General features: G+C 42.0%; 2 long non-coding RNA genes across 3 annotated transcripts; one reads left to right on the top strand and one right to left on the bottom strand.

Annotated features, from left to right (window-relative positions):
* Positions 1 to 1464: 1464 nt before the first annotated feature.
* Positions 1465 to 24567, top strand: LOC143525340 (uncharacterized). Its single transcript, XR_013133622.1, has 4 exons — positions 1465 to 1510; positions 18099 to 18179; positions 22556 to 22682; positions 23092 to 24567. It is a non-coding gene; the product is annotated as an uncharacterized LOC143525340 (long non-coding RNA).
* LOC143525339 (uncharacterized) lies at positions 17593 to 22422 on the bottom strand. Of its 2 annotated transcripts, none has more exons than XR_013133620.1 (3): positions 22301 to 22422; positions 21094 to 21295; positions 17593 to 18114 (listed from the first exon to the last, which is right to left on the bottom strand). It is a non-coding gene; the product is annotated as an uncharacterized LOC143525339 (long non-coding RNA). The 2 variants fall into 2 exon arrangements; XR_013133621.1 differs by lacking the exon at positions 17593 to 18114 and adding an exon at positions 18975 to 19342.
* Positions 24568 to 25396: the final 829 nt, after the last annotated feature.

Genomic DNA, 25396 nt, shown 5'->3' with positions numbered 1-25396 from the left:
ATGTGTAATGAGTGTATACGTATCCAGTAAGTGTTCTCTAATACTGTGTATTCACCCACTATGGGATATGTATATGGGTAAACAAAACTGAGTTGTCATGTGTGAGGAGTAAACTCACATCACTCTGCAGGCACATTTTGAGGCAGACCAGTTCATCAAAACCAAACAGGGCAAGACTAGGCTGAGAGCAGATGCTGTTCCCACCATTTTTGTGCATCGCCCCGCACTCAGAAAGAGGAAGCCCCCTGCACTATGATGCACCACTGGACCTGTAAAGACAGGGCCCATAGCTGCTGATCACAGATATAGTGCTGACACAGGTATAATAAGTATGAACTCCTAATAATTATATTATTTCTTTAAGTGATAGAATATTTAAAACTTAATCACACTAAATAGTATACGTCTTTTATATCCAGCAGTTTAAAAAACTGAGGAAATGCGTTAATAAAATAAAATAAAAATAAATAAAACGAAATAAAAAGGAAAATAAAATAAATAAAAGGATAAATAAATAAAATAAAAGCAAATAAAATGTTAGCTGGTACTCCAAAATGGATATCCTCATTTTATCTCCTCGACCCAACACACTCTACAATCACACTCAAACGTTATATTTAACCAATACTAGCTACCCCGCAAAAACATCGCGTTTAGGTGAAATGGCATTAAGAGTGGAATTTACAATTAATAGGCTGTCGGTCGTTAATGTGAAATCTCGCTAACCGTATTCGCGTTCTTAGCATAGATTTAGTTTCCTAAATCTGCTTATTAAGAGGTGGATAATTCACTAAAATGCTTTAATTCACATTTTAATGCACATGTTAATTTGATTCTGATGTCCTTATAATACACAATGTGATTTTTTTAAGCATACTAACCTGTAAAAGTGTATCACAGATGGTCCACTGCTCCAGTTTGACTGCGCTGCTCGTATTTGCTGCTAACTTCCGGGAACTATTGACAGGCTCCACGATCCGCCATTGCTGTAAAAAACTGGTCCATTGGAGTGAACGGAGTTGACGCGACTCTCTCTCTATAGGGCTCTGGGATGGATGTCCTGGATGTCTCTGTTCCTGCCTCTGTTTCAGTCCGCAGGATCTTGAAGTATCCAGTTCAGTGTTTAATTATTTGCTGCTTCACCAGCATGCAACTGTACATAAAAGTTGTGTGTGTTAACTACACAGTAAAACCAAACAGTGCTACTAACATAAACCTTAATGGTGTGGTAAATAAAACCAGGTATTTTGTTAACCCAGCATGAAAGGTTTGCGTTATTTCAACGTGTGACAGGTAGGACCCGTGTAATGGCATTCAGTTCCCCTCCAGACCGTTTAGTGGCAACACCCACAGTGTCGGGGGTTGACGTTCGTCATGCGCAGTACGGCAGTAGCGACGTAATTCGCTGATTGGTCGTGCCTTTATATTCTGCCAGCCCTGCGGAAGAATGATTGTTTGGTGTGGTGCATATCGGCGGTTTGAGCTCGGCGCTGTGTCTGGATTTTATGGAGTAAGTTCACCTTAGTGATTTGCAGTATTGCTAAGGTTGTATATTACTAAACTGATGTGTTGGTTAACGTTTTATAGATCGAAAGCTGTTCCAGAGAGTTTTAGAAGAGCACATTTTTAATACAGTGTCAAGAGACTTTATGAATTGGGGAAACGAGACGGTCGTAACAAGCCTGACGCGTTCTAGGTTGGTATGCTGGGAATTTGTAGTGTCTGTAAATGTAATTATTAGATTTATTCATACTGATATAATTTTTATTTCATTAGACACGAATTCCTAGCAGAGGAATACCATAGCACTACCTGCTGACAATAGACCGGTCCCAGTGAACAAGTGTTTGAATTTACATCAGCACCAGTCGCTGTTTTGTTATATTGTTTTTTTTGTGTCCGCTTGTTTGTCCTTTGTATGGTACAATTTTATTGTTATTGACAATTATTTCTGCCCTGTATTCTGATGTCAATTGGTGTCGTTGTATCATGAGCCTTGAGTAATCTCACTTCCTAAGTGAGATTGGAAGCTGACGGAAGAGTATATTTTTAACTAGAATAAATAATTGTAGCTTTTATTCTGTGACATTTAATAACTTGGATAGTAATGTTGTTGTTTTTTCGTTTTGTTTATTTTCTCCAAAGGTGCTGTTGGTGGAATGCGGTACAGTGTGGGGGTTGTGTGATAGTTTGCAGTGGTTGTGTGGGGGTATTCGACTTTATTAGTGTGGTGGTTTTATTGCACATAATAATTTGCTGTGAACTATTGGTCCGTGTTTTAGGGTGAAGCCCTCCACTGGAGTTGCGTGCCCACCACAGTAGCCTGGAGATTGTTTGTTTATTTTTCTTTTAAAATAAACATTGTTATTGTTGCCCTCTACTTGGTTGCCGTCTCTGCTCATTCAGTTGAGACCCCTGCGAGTGGGGAAGGGTTGCCCAAGTCATTGGGGGTGTATACCGGTGTGAGGTGGTTTTGCCAGGTTGCTGTGATTGTCCTGGGCTAAATTGGTACACCTCATTGCCTGTGTTACATTATTGGCGTAGTCAGGCAGGATCCCTTTCAGGGACGGCGTCAATTAAGTGGCGGGCAACATACTATTTGTTTCCTAATTTTTTTTTGGTTGTGAAAGAAAAAAAAAAAAACAGCGACTGGTTGAATCCTGGGAAGGACTGTGTAAAGTACGTTGGGTTTTATTTTAGCTTCTGTGTGTTCTGAGGTGTAAGACATAGTTGTGATCAAATTTATTCAACCCCCACTGAAATAAAGTGTTTTGGCCAGTTTGACATTGATTTTGATCATTTCAGTCATCTTATTTACAATTATATCAAAGAGGCACTTATAAATTAGACAAACATAACAATATTTATGATGGAATAACCACAAATGTCTTTACTGTGCTCACATCATTATCAGTTTTATTCAACCCCCTAGTGACATTATTTTTTAGTACTTAGTACAACATCCTTTTCCAGTTATGACAGCTTTCAAGCGTGAAGCATAGCTTGACACAAGTGTCTTGCAGCGACCTATGGGTATCTTAGCCCATTCTTCATGGGCAAAAGCCTCCAGTTCAGTCACATTCTTAGGCTTGCGCACTGCAACTGCCTTCTTTAGGTCCCACCAGAGGTTCTCAATTGGATTTAAGTCTGGTGATTGCGATGGCCACTCTAGAATGTTCCAGCCTTTCATGTTCAACCATGCTCTAGTGGACTTGGATGTGTGCTTCGGATCATTGTCCTGTTGGAAGGTCCAACGTCTCCCAAGCCGCAGGTTTGTGACTGACTCCATCACATTTTCCTCCAAGATCTCCTGGTACTGAAGGGAATTCATGGTACCCTGCACACGTTGAAGCTTTCCTGTACCATTAGAAGCAAAACAGCCCCAAAGCATAATTGACCCCCCGCCATGCTTCACAGTAGGCAAGGTGTTCTTTTGTTCATAAGCCTGGTTCTTCCTTCTCCAAACATAGCGCTGGTCCATTGTCCCAAACAGTTCTAATTTAGTTTCATCTGACCACAGTACACTGTTCCAAAACCTTTGTGGCTTGTCCACATGACTTTTGGCATACTGCAGTCGACTTTTCTTGTTCTTTGGAGTCAGCAAGGGGGTGCGTCTGGGCGTTCTGGCATGGAGGTCTTCGTTATGCAGTGCGCGCCTTGTTGTCTGAGCTGAAACTTCAGTGCCCACATCTGACAGGTCTTTTTTCAGTTCCTTAGCAGTCACACGGGGATTTTTCTCCACATTACGCTTCAGGTAGCGCACAGCAGTCGCGGTCAGGATCTTCTTTCTGCCACGACCAGGTAACGTTTCCACTGTGCCCTTTAACTTGAACTTGCGAATGATACTTCCGATAGTGTCTCTTGGAATATTTAACAACTTCGCAATGTTTTTATATCCATTGCCATTCTTGTGAAGAGCAATAACCTCTTCTCTTGTCTTCTGGGACCATTCTCTTGCCTTCACCATGCTTGGAAACACACCAGTAGATGTCTAGAAGGAGCTGAGTATCACAGTCCTTTTAAATCTGCCTAATTGGTGCTTATCATGCTTGATTGCTGCTCGTTGACATCCACAGATGTTTTCAATACCTGATGGAAAACACTGGAATGCACCTCTGTTCTTAGGAGTGGTAGTCGTAAAGGGGTTGAATAATTGTCAATGAAGAAATCACAAAAAGGCCATTTAATACTTTATGACAAAAAAAATTGATGCTATCTTAGTTGCATTTAGTTCTTTAACAAGTCCTTGTAAGATTTCATTATGAACACAATTACAAATGTGCACTGAATTCCATAAAACCCTTCGCAGCATTGGGGGTTGAATAAATTTGATCACAACTGTACATTTTTACCGTGTCTAAATTTGTTTTGGTTATCTGTGCCAGGAGTAGACCCCATGGAGGATTGGGAGGAACAGATCAGGACTCTGACAGAGCAGGTTCAGAAGCTGCAGGCGGACAATGCTAGTCTTCACCAGAGAGTGTCAGGAGAGCCAAGGACGTCAGGTCAGTCATCACAGAGTAGGGAATCTGATCCTTTGCCCACCCCAGCACAAGTCACAGAACGTTATGTTTGTGCCCCGTGAGCGCAAGTGCCCACGGTTCTCTGGTAATGTTGCACACGATCAGGTACCCGTAGAGGAGTGGGTAGAAGAGGCACGGCAGTGTTTAAGTACTAGATATATGACTCAATTAGAGCAAGCATCGTTTTTATATGATTTATTAGATGGGGAAGCCAAGTTAGAAATAAAGTTCCGCCCCGCGGTAGATCGGAGTGATCCGGAGCGTGTTTTGCAGATTTTATTGGAGACTTTTGGATGTTTGCAATCTCATATAGAAGCACAGAAGCAATTCTTTCAACGGCGCCAGCGTGAGGGGGAAACGTTGCGAGAGTTCTCCCATGCTTTGTTGTCATTAATGGAAGTGGTGAAGCGGAAGAGTCCAGGGTCTGCTACTAATGCTGATATTTTGGTTAGAGATCAGTTCATAGAATATGTGAAGGATGGTATGCTCCGTCGAGAGTTGAAACGGTTGGTTCGCAGTGATCCTAACATATCCTTCTTGACTATTCGTGGGGAAGCACAGCGCTGGGTGGCCGAAGGGGAGCGTGGGGCTACTGCACGTAGTAGGGCGTTTTCCTGTGACTCTCAATGGGAAGCTGGGTGTGATACACAGGTGGTTAATGCCACAGTTTCCTCTAGTGAAATGGCTGAGGTAAAAGAGTGTTTATGTAAACAGCAAAGTCAGCTGGATGCTATCTTAGCACAGTTAGCTAACCACCCACCATTAAGGGCTGGGACTAATAACCAGCAGACTAAGCGGTTGAGATTTGAATCTGATGGTAGGCCAATTTGCAGACAGTGTAATAGGCCAGGACATATAGCCAGATATTGTCCTGGGTCTGAGGGATGGCAGGCCACCCCAGTGAGAGAGAGACTGGGAGGTGGAAGGGCAGTAGTGTCCTCCAACACCCAAGGGCAGCCACAGGGAAACTAATTCCCGCCAGTATGGAGAGCCACATGCTGGATGAGGGTTGTCGGGGCTCGGGAGCCGGTGGGTCTGATGGTATTGGTCCTAGATTGGTGGGGCAATGTCCAGTAGTTAATGTCCTAGTAGATGGAGTAGTAGTACCATCCCTTTTGGACACTGGATCCATGGTGACTACCATTACAGAACGGTTTTTTTTCGCACACTTTCAGCCTAGAGTGCAGGAGCGGCTTCAGTATTGCAGGGGGTTGCGTCTTAAAGCTGCAAACGGGTTGGATATTCCATACTGTGGTTATGTAGAGCTGGATGTAGAAGTGTTGGGAAAGTGCTTACCTTGCATGGGCATCCTGGTAGTAAAAGATCCAGGGGATGCACTTACTCGGCAGAAAAAGGGGCTAGTCCCAGGGGTGTTAGGCATGAATGTATTGACCAGCTGCTACAGAGAATTGTTTAGTCAGCATGGAGATCGGTTGTTTCAGTCCCCAGTATTGCGGGCCGCAGCGCCAGGGTGGATGCCAGCCCTCTCTGAGTGCCAAGCTTTAGAATATGTTTCTAGTTCCGGTCATATAGGTTCAGCTGTCACCCCGAGGGGTCCTGCGGTGCGGATCCCTGCTGGCACTTTGAAACTGGTTCCGGCCACGTGTCAAGATCTGGCATCTTGTGTGCGTACAGTCTTACTGGAAGCTTCAGGCCAAGGACAGGATCTCCCTCCAGGATTGTTGGTCCCTAGTGCGCTTTTGCCTGTGGAGAAGGGTAGTCTGGTGGTTCCAGTAGTTAATGTTGGTCATCAAGACCAGTGGTTAAAGCCGAGGGTTGCCTTAGGGCATGGGTTAAAGTTCTCCGTCACTACAACGGATTTCCGTCATTTGATTTTTTTTGGGGAAAAAATCCATCAAATCATAATAAACACACGCACGTGCTATCTGTTTTGTGGCCGAAATATGATTCTCACTGGCGCTCATCAGCGCTGGATGGATGACGGCGGTGTCATTTGATTGACTTGCGGTTCATTCCGCCTTCAGATTTGCGGATGTTACGTAGAAAAGTTTTTACCTCCCCCCTGCCTGGCATGACCGTAGCGCGCGACTCTGTACACCTGCGCGAACGGCGGAGTCTACTTGCTGCGTCACATTCTTTTTGCAGTGTAGTCCCCTCAAAAACAGGGGAATGAACATTTACCTGAACAATTGTAATGTTGCATTAGTGCTGGAATTTAGGCTAAAGTACTTTAAAATGCTTGAAAATGTAACTACTTCGTTTCACAACAAATATCTGTCTGACTGAACAGTTATTACGCTAACAAATACGAGCCTCTTGTAATTCCAGGATGAAACATGAGAGAACGTGAAGTCGTTAAGATTGGGCGTTTTGAAAATAAACCACCATTAAATAATGTGATAAAAAGATAATTATTTCGAATCATTTCGAGTATATGTATAAATATTTAACTTAATTAAATTTAACGTTGAGAACGCGTTGAAATGGACCTTGAAAGTGACGTACAAGTGCTTTAATTCCACCTTATAAAGGTGTATGAACCCGGCAAACATGACTTGGTTCACTGCGCTGAAGCGCTGTGCGCGCGAAGTTACAAAATTCGAGAGGTGCACGACTGCGAGGCTCTCGCGCATGGGTGGAGCCACCGCGATTACGTCATTTTCGGCGTGCGGACCCTCGCGCTGCTCACGCCACTCGTGCTGCGTCAAGTGTAAAGGCTTAAACCAGGCTTAACATGGATGGTGTTGTTCTGTTTGTATTTAAAAGCTCTATCCAGTGGTGTTAATTTTTTTGTAACATACCTACTTAAAGCAGGTAATCTTACGGCTTATGTTTTTGCGATGGTGAATCTGATAAAAACAAGAGAGCTTCATACCTTTTAAACCAGGATTCACTAAATTTGACTTGATCTTTAAATAATTTTCTGGAAGAGGACCCCCAGATAACTCCCATTAAATACACATTTATGTACATTTACTGCTCAGGTGTTCATTCTCTCTTCTCTCCTTACACAGGCTGTTTAGATAAATATACTTTATAAATGTGTTTATTGTGTAGAATTAGGCAAAAGAGGCCGTGTCCCAACTACACCACATTTTCAGTAATTGCTGGCATTGTCTTTTGCCAAGAAAAAATTCAGTCAAATGAAAATTTCTTGCTTTAACCCATGCCTTAGGGCAGCTTAGTATGGCTAGCGTGTGTCCAGCACAGTACCCCCTTTCTTTCACTGAACAAGAAGATAGTCAGGGTCCAATAGCCTATATTCAGTCAGTGGGAGTACAAAGTACATCACTGGTAGATTTAGGTGAAGTCTGTTGGCCTAATTTAAAGTCTGAGGAACAGCAAGAGGCTAAAGCATTGCTTGAACAGTATGCAACAGTGTTCAGCCATGAGACGGGGGATTTGGGGTGTACAACTCTTGTTGAGCATGAAATACCACTGGTGGATGATGTCCCAGTCCGACAGCGATACCGCAGGCTTCCCCTGTCACAATATGACTTGGTAAAGGCGCATATACAAGAGCTGGTAGAGTGTGGGATAGCCAAACCGAGTTGTAGCCCCTACTCATCTCCAATTGTGGTTGTTCAGAAGAAAGACGGTTCTATACGCTTGTGCGTTGATTATCGACAGCTTAATGCAAAGACTCGTAAAGACGCATTTCCTCTCCCTAGGATTGAGGAGTCATTGGATGCGCTGGTTGGAGCAAAGTTTTTTTCAACTTTGGATCTAGCTAGTGGATATAATCAGGTCCCAGTAGCTGCTAAGGATCAGGCTAAGACTGCTTTTTGTACCCCGTTTGGATTATTCGAATTCCAACGTATGCCATTTGGATTGTGTAATGCCCCAGGGACTTTTCAAAGGTTGATGGAGAGGATTTTTGGGGACCAGCGGTTCCAGTCTCTTTTGCTGTATTTGGATGATGTGGTGGTGTTTTCTTCCACATTTGTAGAGCACATGGAGCGGTTGAGGCTGGTTTTGGAACGGTTGCACCAGAATGGTCTCAAACTGAAATTGAACAAATGCCATTTTTTTCAGACTGAAGTAAGATATTTAGGACATGTAGTCTCAGCAGCAGGCGTCTCCACGGATCCAGACAAGATTGCAGTAGTAGCTGAGTGGAAGGTGCCATCTACTCTGTTTCAGCTCCGTTCATTTTTGGGATTTGCATCATATTATCGCCGCTTTGTAGAGGGGTTTGCCAAGCATGCTGCACCCTTGCATAGGCTGGTTACTAAACTGCAGCCAAAGAAGGGGCTAAAGCGACAGTTGGGGTCAGTTCAGGATTATTGGAATGCAGACTGTGAACAAGCCTTTGCTTCCCTCAAGGCTAAGTTAGTGACTGCTCCCGTGTTGGGATATGCCGATTTCTCTGCACCATTTGTTCTTGAGGTGGATCCTAGCTCCCTAGGGTTAGGGGCAGTATTGTCACAGGAATGTGCAGAGGGGAGGAGACCGATTGCTTATGCAAGTCGAGGACTAAGGCCTACGGAGCGAAATATGAACAACTACAGTGCCATGAAGTTGGAGCTGCTAGCATTGAAGTGGGCGGTAACTGAAAAATTTAGAGAATATCTCTTGGGGAAATTCTTTTACTGTTTACACCGACAACAACCCATTGTGCTACCTGCAGACTGCGAAGCTGGGCGCAGTGGAGCAGCGTTGGGCTGCCCAGTTGGCATTGTTTTGACTTCAAGGTCATCTATCGTGCTGGTGCGACCAATAAGAATGCTGACGCTTTGTCGAGGTTGCCACTGCCCCCATCCCCAAGCAGTATGGATGAGGTGGCTGGTGGAATCGCTGTCCCACGAGAGTGTCAGGCATTGGGTGTGGCTGTTGCCTCCATGGAACCCGTAGATGCGGTTCCGACTAGGAGTAAAGGAGATTTGGCCGCATTACAAGGGGAGGATGCAGTGATAAAGTTTTCTGTGGTACTGGCGGCAAGGAAGGTTTCCCACGAAGATGGAGAGAGCCCAGTTAGGTGGACGGGTTTTAGAGTTGCTGCGTCAGTGGAACAGTGTTCGAGACAAGGAAGGGGTTTTATATCGAGTAACTAGGAGTCCAGTCGGTGTAGGGGAGCGTTTACAGCTGCTGCTACCCCAGGTGCTGCATGCAGAAGTGCTTACTTCACTCCACGATAATCATGGTCACCAAGGGACAGAGCGGACTGTAACCCTCATACAAACAAGGTGCTATTGGCCGTGGATGCGCCGGGATATAGAGAAATGGTGTAATTAGTGTGGCCGGTGCATAGCAGCTAAAGCCGTACGGCCCAAGGTAAGAACTTTTTTGGGGAGCCTATTGGCTTCACAGCCATTAGACATAGTGGCTATTGATTTCACTGTATTGGAGAAATCTAGTGATGGTCGAGAGAATGTGCTGATTGTCACTGATGTATTCTCAAAGTTTGCCCAGGCCTATTCAACACGAGATCAGAAGGCAAGCACAGTGGTGCAGACCCTTGTGGATTTTATGGAGTAAGTTCACTTTAGTGATTTGCAGTATTGCTAAGGTTGTATATTACTAAACTGATGTGTTGGTTAACGTTTTATAGATCGAAAGCTGTTCCAGAGAGTTTTAGAAGAGCACATTTTTAATACAGTGTCAAGAGACTTTATGAATTGGGGAAACAAGACGGTCGTAACAAGCCTGACGCGTTCTAGGTTGGTATGCTGGGAATTTGTAGTGTCTGTAAATGTAATTATTAGATTTATTCATACTGATATAATTTTTATTTCATTAGACACGAATTCCTAGCAGAGGAATACCATAGCACTACCTGCTGACAATAGACCGGTCCCAGTGAACAAGTGTTTGAATTTACATCAGCACCAGTCGCTGTTTTGTTATATTGTTTTTTTTGTGTCCGCTTGTTTGTCCTTTGTATGGTACAATTTTATTGTTATTGACAATTATTTCTGCCCTGTATTCTGATGTCAATTGGTGTCGTATCATGAGCCTTGAGTAATCTCACTTCCTAAGTGAGATTGGAAGCTGACGGAAGAGTATATTTTTAACTAGAATAAATAATTGTAGCTTTTATTCTGTGACATTTAATAACTTGGATAGTAATGTTGTTGTTTTTTCGTTCTTTGTTTATTTTCTCCAAAGGTGCTGTTGGTGGAATGCGGTACAGTGTGGGGGTTGTGTGATAGTTTGCAGTGGTTGTGTGGGGGTATTCGACTTTATTAGTGTGGTGGTTTTATTGCACATAATAATTTGCTGTGAACTATTGGTCCGTGTTTTAGGGTGAAGCCCTCCACTGGAGTTGCGTGCCCACCAAAGTAGCCTGGAGATTGTTTGTTTATTTTTCTTTTAAAATAAACATTGTTATTGTTGCCCTCTACTTGGTTGCCGTCTCTGCTCATTCAGTTGAGACCCCTGCGAGTGGGGAAGGGTTGCCCAAGTGATTGGGGGTGTATACCGGTGTGAGGTGGTTTTGCCAGGTTGCTGTGATTGTCCTGGGCTAAATTGGTACACCTCATTGCCTGTGTTACAAACATATCAATAAATTTTATTTTAATCTGAGTATATATTTTGTGTAACCATTTTTATCTACATTCAAATTTATAAGTTTGCAAGGGCATGTACCATCTGACTTCATCAACATGGCCCATATGCCGGAATCAAAGTTCAAAAATGATCAAGACGGCTGCTCCTTAATGAGAGTTTTTAGAACCAAACCGCTTGTGTTCCAGTGTTGAAAAACTACATTTGAAGTTATTTTTTCTTACATTTTTTACTGTGACTATATCAGTATCTGATGCCAACTTGGAAAAAGTCACATTAATTTTATGAAAGATTATTCAGGTAACATCAGATTTAAACAAGTAATTCATCGAAAAACATTTAAAAAGTTTTACTTTTCAAAGTAGTGTTAGCGTTTTGGTGTGGAAGGTTGAGCATCTTCCCCCACTCTTATGTTACCCCGTGCTCTTCCTTTTTCTTAAAGTAAGTGTTAAACTACAGCCATCTTTATCCTTTTAGCAAAATCTACCATAATTTGTCCTTCCGTATCTACCCAACACCACCTCATCACCACTGTTCCCTCCACCAATATGTCCATTTAAATCTGCTCCAATAACCACTCTCTCTTCTTTAGGAACCTGCAAAACAACTTCATCTAACTCTCTCCAGATTTCTTCTTTCTCCTCCACACCACAACCTACCTGAGGAGCATAAGCACTGATATGTTCATATGCTTGTACAAAAGATCTGCTAATTCCCTTGAGCCATGAAGTTGATTTGCTGACAACAGATGGCATGATGACAAGGGGTGATGTTGAGAGTAGTATTACACTGGTGTATCTTGTCAAAGATCTCTTGCTGAATATTCTCCAGGACCTCCAGACTTCTCCTAAATATTTGGCCAAAAGAGGTGACGTGGAACAACGTGCGGATTTTGCAAATGTTACTGGATGTCAAAGATTGGGTGAAAGGGAAACTGAAATCCATAAAGATTGAAAATAAAGATCTGCTAAGTCCCTCCAGCTATGGTTGTTTGCACAAAGCAGTACAGAAACAAAATTCTGTTGAAGCATTCTACTGACTGACTCTTCATTTTTCTGTCTCTCAAAGACAGACTGAACTGAGGACAGAGCCCTCCAGATGCGTAAAAAAAAAAAAAAAAAACGCATCCACGCGAGCGCCCCCCTGAACAGACGGCGCCCATAGCATTTGCCTATGTCTCCTAATGGAAGGCCCTGGAGCCCTCTGATATATTCCGGAAGTATAGATTGCATTCAAGAGATCTAGGGAGAGATCGAGTTTTTTTCAGAGGTAAGTTAACTGTAGCCATATATAATTCAAAGTGATTAATAATTATTGTCAATGAATTATCACTTAAGCACTTAACACAGAGAGGTGAGGGAGCATTGTGAAGAACCTGCTTTGTGGTAAGACCCAGGGCCGGCCCTTCCATTAGGTGACATAGGCAAATGCAAAGGGCGCCGTCTGTTCAGGGGAGCGCTCGCGTGGATGCGTTTTTTTTTTTAAACAAATTGAAACAATTTGAAACAAATCCAAAATGTTGCCAATCTGTACCTGTTGTGTTTTTCTTTGAAACCAGCTCGCTTGACTCACAACTAACACTCAATCGTCATTGTGGCTTTTCCCCCTCTGCATGATCTTGGTGAAAACCGCCACTGTCATCATACTGCCCAATCCTAATAGGTGCTATGATTAGCTTAGCTCAGCAAGTTTTAAAATAAATATATATTAACTCTGTTCATTGCAGATGCACTTTTGAAATAATAATGTTGCAGTAGGCAAATTGCCCTGATTTGCGCTGGTGGTAGTTGTTTTTTTATTTATTTTTATTTATTATTAATATTTAAAAGTTGTTCTCTGCACTACGTTATGTAAAATTGTTTTAAAATATTTTTTGTGCAACACCTTTATATTTATTGCTTGTTATATGGTAATTAAGTCATTTGCTTTTTATTTGTTTCTTTAATAGTGACACAATCAACACAATGATTGATGATGCAGGGGGCACCAACCAAAATCTCGCCTAGGACACCACATTGGTCAGGGCAGGCTCTGAGTAAGACCAATTATTCATGATTTAACACTAAATGTAAAACCAATGATTCATGATTTAACATGAGATTCAGATTCATTCCTCATCTCTCCTCCTCCCTCTTCTCTTCTGGCCCCTGTGAAGAGATGAGGAGCCTTATGGCTCTGAGGACGAAGGATCTAGGATTTGAACCAGGAGAGTGCTTGACCTCTTATGCTAATGTCTCTAGCTTATCTAGTAGGATGTTGTGGTTGATGGTGTAGAAAGATGACTACTGATGACAGATAACCATTGAGCCTATGGTGGCCAAGAAAGCCGATCAAGCTGCAAAATAAAAACATGCTGCAAATTAATCAAAATATCAACGCGTACACAAAATTTTGGAAATACGCTGTAAATTCAGAAATACAGGATGTAAACAAGCTTATTTATGTTCTGCATGTTTATATTGGTTATGCTGTATATGATTTGCTATGTATATGATTTTGCAGCATGATGGGCTTTCTCAGCCACCGTAGAGTATTTGAGCCCTGTCTGTCACCACGTATCATAAAGCTTGCACTCCACATTAAATTTGTTTGGAAACGGTTACAAACAATGTTCGTTTGTAAGAGGGTGTGCCTACAATAATATTAATCTTTTTTAAAGTTACTTAACAAAGCCCCAAAAGCATTGTGGCCATCTCTACTTCAGTTGATGTATGAATTCAAATTTTTCTGAACAGTTGTTAGCTCGTGCTCAACCGTGTTTGTGAAGCATCTCCCCTCATATCAATTACAGCAGCTGCAATCTGCCGATTTGGAGCACACAATATTCAGTGCAATAAACTCTAGGAAATACAATACAATCACCATTACAATACATTAAAATTGGGGGACATAGTAAAATATGTTACTACTTGAGTATCTTGGAATATAATCATCCCATTAGTGTCTTATATTACTGCTATTGTCTGAAGGTTGTTGCAAACTATACATGAACTAGACATCTGTAATTTCTAATACAGTGAATTAAAACTGTAGACTGTTGTTTGGGAGTTCTGTTTTGTATAATGGGCCATGCTCCCGTTCCTGCTGAACTGAGCCAGTGTTCTAGTAAAACTGATATCAGATCAGAAGGCACCGGAGGCCAGGTCCAGCGGAAAAGATCACAGGATCGTCACTGACCATGAACAGCTGCACACGTGGACAAATGTATTTAACCAGACATACACTAGAGGGCGCCACATGGGGGCACCAGTCTTTTTTTTATTTCTCAGCGTGTTCTGCTTTATTAACAGTTTTGGCTGTGCATATTTGTTGCAAACCATATTTTCCACTGTAAAAGGACAATTTAATTGTCAGTCTAACAGTCCAGCAGTCTTCTACAGTTTGTTATATTACTAGCACTAATATTTCATAAGCATCCTGATAGTTAATGACACCATACTATACTAGATTTGAGTAAATAAAAAAGAAAATCAGTAGCGACATAGTAGCAAGATTTCTTACATTTCAGCAAATCTACACATGTGGAAATGTTTCACATTACAATTCCCACTGTTTGAAAAGCATATACTGTCAGCTGGATGTCTCAAGAATTTTGTTATGAAACAGCATCTGAAATTCATGCTTGCCCCTTCCATAATGAAGCTGTTGCTTCATTTATTGGCCAAGGTGCTTAATCATGACCAGGCCTTGAACATTTGATATGACACAGTAAGTGTTTGATAGTAGCTCGCAGGGTTGCCAACTTTTCAAAATCACTAGGAATGAGATTTGATTTGGGGGGGTGTCAAATGAACACATTAATTACTATATGTTTATTTGGCTGGGGGGGGGGGGGGGGGGTGTCATCAAATGGACACATTAATTATATGTTTATTTACCTGTACCTGGCCGTGTCCTACGAGCTTGCCCCAAGGAACTCTCAGGTGTCTTTGCGCACATTTTCAATGTCTCACTGGCCCAAGCAACCATCCCACCATTGTGCCAGTGCCAAAACACTCAACTGCCTCGGTCTTGAATGACTTCCGACCTGTTGCACTCACCCCAATCATTTCCAAGTGCTTTGAAAGACTAGTTCTCTCTCATTTGAAAACCCTCTTGCCTGCTACGCTGGACCCACACCAGTTCGCATATCGCAGCAAAAGATCCACTGAGGACGCTATCTCCACAGCACTACACACTGCACTGACCCACCTGGACTGTCAGAACTCATATGTGAGAATGCTCTTTATCGATTTCAGTTTGGCATTCAACACGGTGATTCCATCCTTGCTGATTACCAAGCTCAACCATCTGGGCATCAGCACATCACTTTGTAATTGGATTTCTGACTTTCTGACCAACAGACTCCAGTCCGTTAAACTAGGCACCTGCACTCCCCACACATCACCATAAACACTGGCGTTCCACAAGGCTGTGTTCTGAGCCCGATACTGTACTCCCTCTTCACCCATGACTGTGTACCGGTTCATGGTTCAAACACCATAGTGAAGTTTGTGGATGACACCACAGTGATAGGCCTGATCACAGACAATGATGAGACAGCCTACAGGGACGAAGTACAGCACTTGTCCTCATGGTGCCATGACAACAACCTGACACTCAACACACACAAAACAAAGGAGCTCATCATAGACTTCAGGCGGACGAGGAAACAAGCACATGCCCCCATCGTCATAAGCGGAGCTGCAGTGGACCACGTGTCCAGCTTCAAGTTTCTCAGACTCCACATCTCCAATGACCTCACCTGGTCCTTGAACTCCTCTGTCCTCATCAAAAAGGCACGGCAGCGCCTCTACTTTCTTCGCAGCCTCAAGAAAGCTCACCTGGCTGCTCACTGCATCATTGGCACTGACCTACCCACAATGGAGGATATCCACCGCAAACGCAGCCTGGGCAGGGCGAGAAACATCATCAAGGATGTTACCCACCCAAGCCACAGACTCTTCAGCCTCTTACCATCTGGCAGGCGTTACCGGAACATCCGTTCCCGCACCAGCAGGCTAAGGAAGAGTTTCTTTCCTGAAGCGGTTATCCTCATGAACACTGCACAGTCACTTTAAATGGCACACAACATTGCACAACCTTTCTCTGCACCTCCTATGCACTGTTAACATACCTATAACCAAGTCATAGTAGCCTACTGCTCTGCTGTATATTACACAGATAGGCCTGTGTTGAAAAAATCGATTTTCCGATTCAGAATCGATTCGCATATGATGATCTGATAATCGATTCGTATGTCCAAAGATCGATTTTTTTTTTTTTATTTTTTTTAATTGAACTTTTACCCCCGCCTCGTCACTGAATTCACGCAGGCGTGCTCGGTCTAACTAGCTGTAAAACAACATGGCGTCGGACACTGACGGTAACGACGATAGTCAAATCGGCAATCTAAAAGCAGAAGGACAGTTTATCCAGTGTCAGTGACTATTTACAGTTAGTCCATGTCACTGACAGTTTACCCAGTGTTTTTACAGTTTAAAAAAGTTAAAAATGTTCTTGTAACATTGGGCGCAAGGCGATGGACGAGACAGAATCCTTTGCACTTTCCAAATCGTTACGTTTATTACATTTACCGAATCGCAGACAGCGCACATAAAACACGTTTACATATAACATGTGTGACTCAAACAACGACAAGCACAGGACGCTGCGCGAACGCACATTAAATGGACAAACCACATAAACTCCATGTGATGACGAGGGCCACAGGTGAGACCAGTGACTGTATGGTCTCTGGGTGACACGGATTATCACAAGACGCACCCACGGAGATCTACCGACGCAGACGAGTAGACGCAGACAACGTTAACACACGCCCAACAGGGAGGGGTCGGGGACCGTAACATGACAGTTCTGTTCTTATATTCGCACTTTAAAGAAAAATACACGTTTACATTTTATACTTTCAGTTTATTAAGTGTGAGCACTTTTAAAATAAAAATGCATTTGGTAGCAACAGCTTTTGAGTGAATTCTTAATTATTTCAATCATAATAATAATGCACTGGTTAGTGTCCCAGTAGGAGTCCACTGTTGCAGATATAGACACCTCAAAGATGTCCTCTGTTTATTGTCCTGGATTACCTTTCTTGAAGGTAGATTTATGATGACCCTTTTCACCAGTCTTCCAGCCATCAGTAACTACCAACTACCAGTAACTATTTGCTGATTAATATCGATATAATATTAGTTTTAACATGTTGCTTTTGTACATAGTCAGGAAACAGCTCAAATACATTTTTAATAACACTAAACCCCGAATTGGATCGAATCGGATCGAATTGATTAAATCGGATTAAATCGAAATAAATCGATTCTCAATCTTCAGAATCGGAATCGGATAGATTCTTGGAATTTGGATCGATACCCAGCCCTATACACAGACTATATTACTGTATATACCATATAACTGTATTATATTCTGTATCACATTCAATTGTACATTTATATTTACGAATCAGCACTACCGCACTTTCTGTAAATAATGTTTTCTATTGCACTCTGGTTAGATGCCAACCACATTTCATTGGCGCGTACTTGTAATTGCACAGTGACAATAAAGTTGAATCTAATCTAATGTAATTGGGCGGGGGGGGGGGGGGGGTGGGTGTCGTCAAATGGACACATTAATTATTATATGTTTCCTCTATGCTGCGCCTAAAGTGATCGATTACCAGTGGTTGGCACAAGAGCGAACTAGTAACTCATTGAATCATAGATGTAGATCAGAGATAAATAAACTAGATTTTTTTCAGCTTGAGAAATCGGATGAATGGCGTGTGAAGACAGTCAAATGCATGTGTCTCACGCTCATTGCGAGAGTTGGCAACCCTGAGCTTGTGTTTTGATAGGGTTAGCATTGGACAGTAGCTTGTGTTTTGATAGGGTTAGCATTAGATAGTAGCTTACTTTTTGATAGGGTTATTGTTGGATGGTAGCTTGTGTTTTGATAGGGTTAGTGTTTGATGTATTTATTCCTATATGAAATGTGTTTAGCAGCTGTGGCCTGTCATAATGGTGGACCTTCTGTCTTCTTGGCTTCAGCATATATGAGACATTAACCCAGTGGTTGAAGAAATTGCTCCTATTCTTGGTTTCTTAACAGGTGATGAACTTAGCCACTGTGAACAAAGGAGAAAACAACAGCTGTTCACCAATCAGCCAAGCTCTGCACCCACTCAGAAAGGTGAACATTAGCAGTTTATTTATTTAGTGTTTCGGAGTCCTGATGTTCTTCCAAATAGTTTTTATGCTACAGATCTGGGAACAGTTGGTAAGGCTGTGGCAGTGTGGTAATCCCTGGCAATGTGATTTTTTCTTAAGTCACAAATCAGCATGCCAGGAACCCACACAGCCACAACATGGCATCTAGGCAGAACACACAATCTCACACACACAAAAACTACTCCACTACCTAAACTCCACTTTTTCTTGCATGCATGACCTAACTTGGGGTATTTCCCTAATTACACACTACACCCAAATCAGGAACTAGCTGAACATTTCACTGCTCCATATATAGACAGATTAAGTTTGGAAATAAAGAGGAAGAGGGGGCCATTTCCTTCAATAAGATTATACTTCAGTCCCATAACAGGTGCACTGTTTGGTGCCTTGAATTATGACACGAATCCTCGCTTGTAAGATGTGTTAAACTGTATTATTAATTATTGGATTTTTTTACTCATTAATACATTTCAAAATACTTTGTTTTTGTTAGATGGACCCATACAATTGTAAAGCTGCTTTGTGACAAAAAGGCTCTATATAAATAAAAAGGCTCTATATAAAAAGGCTCTATAAAAAGGTAAAAAGGCTCTATATAAATATATTTGACCTGACTTGACTAGATGGACTCTTAGAGGAACCCTCCTAAGAATTAAAGAAGTACTGTTGAGTTTATATTTTAAAACAATAACAAAACAACATTTAAAAGTGTTTCTCTAATAGCCCCATTTCTACCCCACATTAAAAAAAAAATCTTATTTTTACTCCATTGCATAAAATATATACATTTTAATCTGCAAGATCAAACAATGTATTACAAGAAGAGTTCATGTTGAAGTGAATAAGAAGATAAAGGGCTGCTAGACCTCCTTCAATGTGGGACCAGCTGGGAGGTGGAGTCCGAATAACGGGATCAATGCTCATGTCTTTCTGCAGCAAAATGGGTGAGGGTTAGGGTTAGGGTAAGGTCTTAGATTTTAGACAGTTCTGTAGGAACTGTAGGAAATGCATGTCCAATGAAGTTCTGAATTATAATTGTCTTTGTACACATGGCATGTATAATTTCTTTAACTTCTCTTTTCTTCAAAATGATCCAAAGGCATGATGGATGCTTTCCAGCTCCTGTAGATGGTGCCAAAATAATGAGCTACAAGTTAATGAAGACAAGGTTACAGATGTCAGTTCTGCATCATGGCTAGCACATATGAAGCCATATGCAAGCAATCACTAACTGTCTTAGCTAAGTCAAAGCATTATAGTTGAAACCTCCAGGGAGAGATTAGAGTGGGACTGTGTTGAGCATATGTCCATGCTGCTGTATATATACCAAAGCCACTCTCAGGACATGACCCTGAGGGTTTGCTTGATAAAAATCTCTATGGCTGCAATTATGTCATTATTATGTCTGGAGCAAACTCTGATTGCAGGGAGCAATCAAAAGTTGCTTCTGTTCCCCTTTTACTTCATGTTCCAAAAAACCTGGGAAGAAAAAAGAAACTTCCAAACTTGCGAAACATTGGGACATCAAAGATTTAGTGTCTGGCTATATTGTAGGGTATCTAGAATAATTTCTTAAAGAACTTATTCAAACAGTGAGACTTAGCATTAGGCTCTGTTCACATCTTCTCGTGGTCTTTGCATGTGATTTTTCTATTATTTTTGGTGCTCCCAAATCCTGTTTCAGATAGGTAGTCGAGACTTCAAAAGAACTCATGAAGAGACACACTGCCACAAATCCTCTTACTTTACCATAAGGAACCACCTTTCAAACTCGGAGTCGCTAACCTCAGTGGACCTTTAGATGACCCAGGACAGACTGTATCAGTTGGCAGGGCAGTTATTTGCACACTTGCCTTTTCTGATCCTTCAATACTTGACCATTAGAGATGTAAGAAAACAGGGCCATTCCTTCTAGACAAATGACATACATTGCTTAAAATGTCTCACTTGACAGCATTTAAACTCACAGTGCTTCCTTATCTTCCTGTCAGAAACCTCATTAGTACAATATTTCATCCCCGTTGAAACATGCTGTCTGCATTTAGGTCTTCCCTAGAACAGCCTGGTGATCTCAGAAGCGTCTCTCAACAAACACCTTAGCTCACTGTAAACACCATAGAGCTGAGAACAAACACACACCTCAGCCCACTGTAAACACCATAGAGCTGAGGACAAGAACCCACCTCAGCCTACCATAAACACCATAGAGCTGAGGACAAACACACACCTCAGCCCACTGTAAACACCATAGAGTTGAGGACAAGAACCCACCTCAGCCTACCATAAACACCATACAGCTGAGGACAAACACCCACCTCAGCCTACTATGGCTGCTCACACTAAGTGTTTAGAGTGCCGAAAGCCTCACTACTGTAAGCTGATACATTTCAACTAAGTACCAGGTAGATGACCACAGATATGGGGCGCTGATGACCCTGGTTAATTGTGCGCACACAAACACCCTGAGTTACATCAAATGACTCTTTACCAGACGTGTTCACAGAGAAACCAAGAACACATGTGAAATTAACAAAGTGATCAACGGAAACTTTGCCTGACTTACTACTGTAAATAAGAAGTGCAAACAGATCCTGATAAATCCACAGCCAGAAAAGCTACTATAAACAATCCCTTCAGAAGATGATAACTATTCTGTCTGTACCCTAAATATGATCACTGTTCTGCCTGTACCCTAAATATGATCACCATTCTTTCTGTACCCTAAAGCAGTCAAATGAAGGAGTACCTTTTCAGTATTGAGAACTCCTTGCAACATATGATACAGACTATATGGTAGACGTTAGCTGAAGAGACACTAGTCTTAACTATATTTTGCAAATTGTTTTGCAAAGTATGAAAACAACAAATCTTACCTATGTTTTCACTAGTCTCAGTGATCAAAAAGAAACTCCCTTCCAGTAGAGAGTAATGAAGTAGCAGGCAATCAGGGTCTAGAGGAGACACCCTATGGCTTGGCCTCCCTGGGCAAGTCCGCCCAGCCCATCATCCATCCATACCTCTCATTATTGCCTCGCCCCGCTCCAATTTTACAGAGCATGCATGTGTCCAGCACGTCTGTGTGTGAGAGAGCAATAGAGAGACAGAAAGAAGGCAGACAGAGTGAGAGAGACAAATAGAAGGCAGACACAACTAGAAATCCAGTAACTGTAGAATTTTTAACTCCGCATCTTTAAGACATGTTCAGTAGAAAGTGTGATCCTGTGTATACATATGCATACAGGCACATACACTCACACATGCATGCACACACATGTACACACACACACACACACACACACACACACACACACACACACTCAAGCATGCATGCTTCCACGCGCACACACATAAAGGAGACAATTTTCTTTACCATCACCAGTTTCCTTGCCAGTCCCACCCTTTAGACTGCTGGATGCCAAGTACTGCTGTTCTGTATAGCAGCCTTGATCTGCTCCACTTCTCTGAGTAGCACGATCATTCTGTTTCTCTGTCTCTATTGCACTAGCTCTTTCTCCTCTCTCTCTCTCTCTATCTACCTCAACTGTTCTGTTTTTCTTCATCCCCTTGACTCTTTTCTGCCCTAGAGAACATTGGGCTGTCTATGACAAACCTCACCCTTCTTATTTCACAGTTACCCACCCTTAATCCACACTTTCATGCAACCATTGTGGAAACCTTAATCCTGTGTAATCTGACTTTAACACACAGGGTTATACTCTTGCTAACGCTCTTCTACATGTCATGTGTTGAGACGATAGTAAGGGATTAGATACAGTTCTCAACATTGCACACAAGATCAAATCAGGGAGAAAAGTCTTTATGTACACACAAATATCACTTGCAACGGGTGATACATCAAAATTTAATCCAATGGCTGCATCTACAGTGATATAATACATCTGTATATATTTTATGTATATGTACCGTACATATGTATCACAGAAACATGCAAAACTTACCATATTCGGATCAGGCTCACAGCTCTGTTTATATCTCATATATATTTAGGTGCAAATAATATGATTCCACATAGTCAAAACAGAATTGCAATATTATAGTACTATATATTGGTTGTGTTACCTGATCTCAAATGAACAAGGGTATGAAGGTATCTGACACCTCATGATCTTCATCTGTATTCTGTGATCAGCTCGGCGAACTTCTGATGCGTTAATCGTAGCATACAAACCCACAACAATTAAATGAGAGGTCTGTTGTTTTGTCTCATAATACAATGCAGCTCATTCAGAACCCATGGTCTGTGTGGGACGCTCAATACTCTCTCTCTCCCATTCTCTTCCTCCCTCCCTCTCTCGCTGACTCTGAACTACACAGGGCAGAAAGCAGCTCCAGTAAAGCCTTCCCAGCCTCCTCATGGCAGCGTCTGTGTGCATGCAGCCTCCAGAAGGAAGGCCTGAAGGGCTGAATGGGTTCCCTAATCTGGAACTGATGTCACTGGGAGGTAATCTTCCAAATAATTCAACTTTAATCAATGTCCAAAACGAACGTTTTCATCAGACTGGTATAATGACACTATGACTTCTGTTTTCATCAAACTGGTATAATGACAGTGTGATTTCTGTTTTCATCAGACTGGTATAGTAACAGTTATGAGTTCTGTTTTGAAAAATCAGGAGGGTTCAAGGTTTTTGCAGTTCACAAGTGTGGGTCTCAGTTAAACGGTTAGGGTTAGGGATTGGCATCTCAGTTAACAGAGCCCTTTGGCATTTGACTTGACTGAGCCCGCTCTCTCAGAGACAGGCACTGTGTACTCGGCCCACAACACAGTCAAAAGCAGAATGTACTGCAACCCTGTACAGTGATTACTTCACACGTTTGGTATTCCTGACCTGCCACCACTATACCCACAGCACATGGCACACCCTGTATGGCCAGCCCTGAAACATTAAAGACTGTTATGGCCGGGGAGAACCATGGAGAGGAAGATGGAAGAAACGGAGACAGGAGGCAACAGACTAAAGGGTGAGGGTGGGGGTTGGAGCAATGGGTTAAAGGGTTTTAAGCAGGGTGGATGCTTCTAAGGATTTTGCCACCGCTGGGATCCACATGTGCAACTCTTGGGAATGTGCTAAATCTCCACGCCGAGCAATGCGGCAGCATTACAGCAAGACCAGACCTCCCAGACAGTACAAGCCACTCACTGCCCATCTGACTCTTATGGCCTGCATGGGCCTCCTGTCCTCCTGAGCTTTCAGTATAATTTGAGTGCTTGGCACATTTACGTAATATAATCCAGATGTTTGATTAACATACACTGTCCCCCTCTTTACCCGCCCACCAGACTCACCACCGTCCCAACTCTCACTCTGTAATCAGTCCCTGAAAAAGTTCAGGGGAATAATTATCTGAAGCTCTGTAAGAACAGGAGTGACGGGCATTTGAGTGTTCATTAAGAAACATAACATACTCTTGTTCAGTATATAATTTCCAACTTCCAGAGAGGGACAGAGATAAGAGGGAGGGAGTGGGAGAGAAAAAGAGAGGGAGAGAGAGACAGACAGGGAAGGAGAAAGGAAGATTTATATTCTTCACTCCTGTTTTCCATCTTGTGCTGATTAGTATTTGGAGTATCTTGCTCATTTCCTGAGATGGCCAGAATTTCTCCTGTGCCTGTTTTCTTCTCCACAGGTGCAATAAATGTTCCTCTGCCTATTGTGTTCTCCAAGCTTTCAGGAAGGAACAGCTCATTTTGTTTCGTTTACTTAAGACCCTCTCCCTTTCTTCGGGCTTTAAAATGCACATAGTCTTGTCTTATATTTCTTGCTCTTTCCCACATGGCTGGGAATCAATGAAACAGTGTCAGGGTGTAAGCATTAGCTTTTGCAACCTTTCTCAGTCACCGGGTAAAACTTTCTCAGTACCAGGTAAAGATCAAGCAATCTTATTGTCATCTATCGGTCATAGAAGGTGTTGTAACAGTGAGGGCTAAGCAAGTGGGATGCAGATACAGATGATTTAATAAAATAACTAACACAAAAATGACAGAACTTAACACAAAGAACAGAGGTGACATGAAGCTAACATTAAATATAGTGATGTAACAATTGAAGCGATGCCTCGGAGCCTGTATCGAGCAAAAAGGAGCGTGCCAGATGAAGCCCCGGTTCGAGGCGTGTGTCATTACCATAAAAATCACGTGACTGATGACAAACAAGGCCTCGGATTCAGTGGGTCACGTCATCGTTTCATTTTGAGTGTCACAATCACATAAAGGGGGTTTGAGCCTTGCGGCCCTTTGTAGGTTTTGAGTTGGCGTTTGGTGTTTTGAGAGGTGTGCATTGGTTAATTAGTTAGAGTTAGTGATTAAAGTTCTGTTATAAAATAGATTAGATCAGCTATTTATTATTCTTATTATTATAGACTTTAACCCTCCTATCGTGTTGTTAAGCTAGTTGTAAGCTAGGTAGGCTTCTAAGGTGTCTAAGAAAAGGAATTGACTCAACCCCAACACTGTTAAAAAGCTTCTTTAAAAAAAATAAAAATCAGTAATTTATATTTGTTCCATCTGTTCCAGTTTCCTGTCTTTCAGTTCCATAAGCACTCTTGTACTCCCAGTTCGACAAGCATTTATTTTAAGTATTTATTTTGACGTGTTCAACATCACATCACTCAAATAATAATATTTCCATGTAAAAACACACTTTTAAATACATAGAAGGAGCAAGAATACAAACATCATAAACAAAACCAGTACTTACAATAACCAACCACACAAGAGACCAAACACAGGACTTAAATACACTAACCAAACAAGGAACCCAACAAGACACACCAGAAAGCAATAAAGAGGGGCGGAGAACAAGGCAGGGGTGTGAAGACAAAGACAACTAGGAATTTCAAAATAAAAGACACCCAAATACACAGAGAACAAAACAAAAGACATGACTGACAGGTGTAGCTTTGGATTGAGGAAAGAGTTCCAAATTCAACTCTTCCCCACTCCTTCTTGTGACACAGTATTATAGATGCAGGTTATTTTTAAAGAATACAAGCAGAGTCTTATAATTCCATATATAATCCTGCTGCTCTCTCTTCCAAGTAGTCTTTTTCCATTAAACTTGGGACCTCTACTAGAAGTCTGGGAGGTACTTTCCACATCTTTTCTACCTCTTTTCTCAACCCTCTTCTTCACTATGTGGGAAATCACTCATGGGG

The sequence above is a fragment of the Brachyhypopomus gauderio genome, chromosome 10, assembly GCF_052324685.1.
Source record: "Brachyhypopomus gauderio isolate BG-103 chromosome 10, BGAUD_0.2, whole genome shotgun sequence".
In the NCBI taxonomy this organism is placed as follows: Eukaryota; Metazoa; Chordata; class Actinopteri; order Gymnotiformes; family Hypopomidae; genus Brachyhypopomus; species Brachyhypopomus gauderio.
The sequence above is the reverse complement of the archived record's forward strand: the minus strand, read 5'-3'. Positions and strand labels throughout refer to the sequence as shown.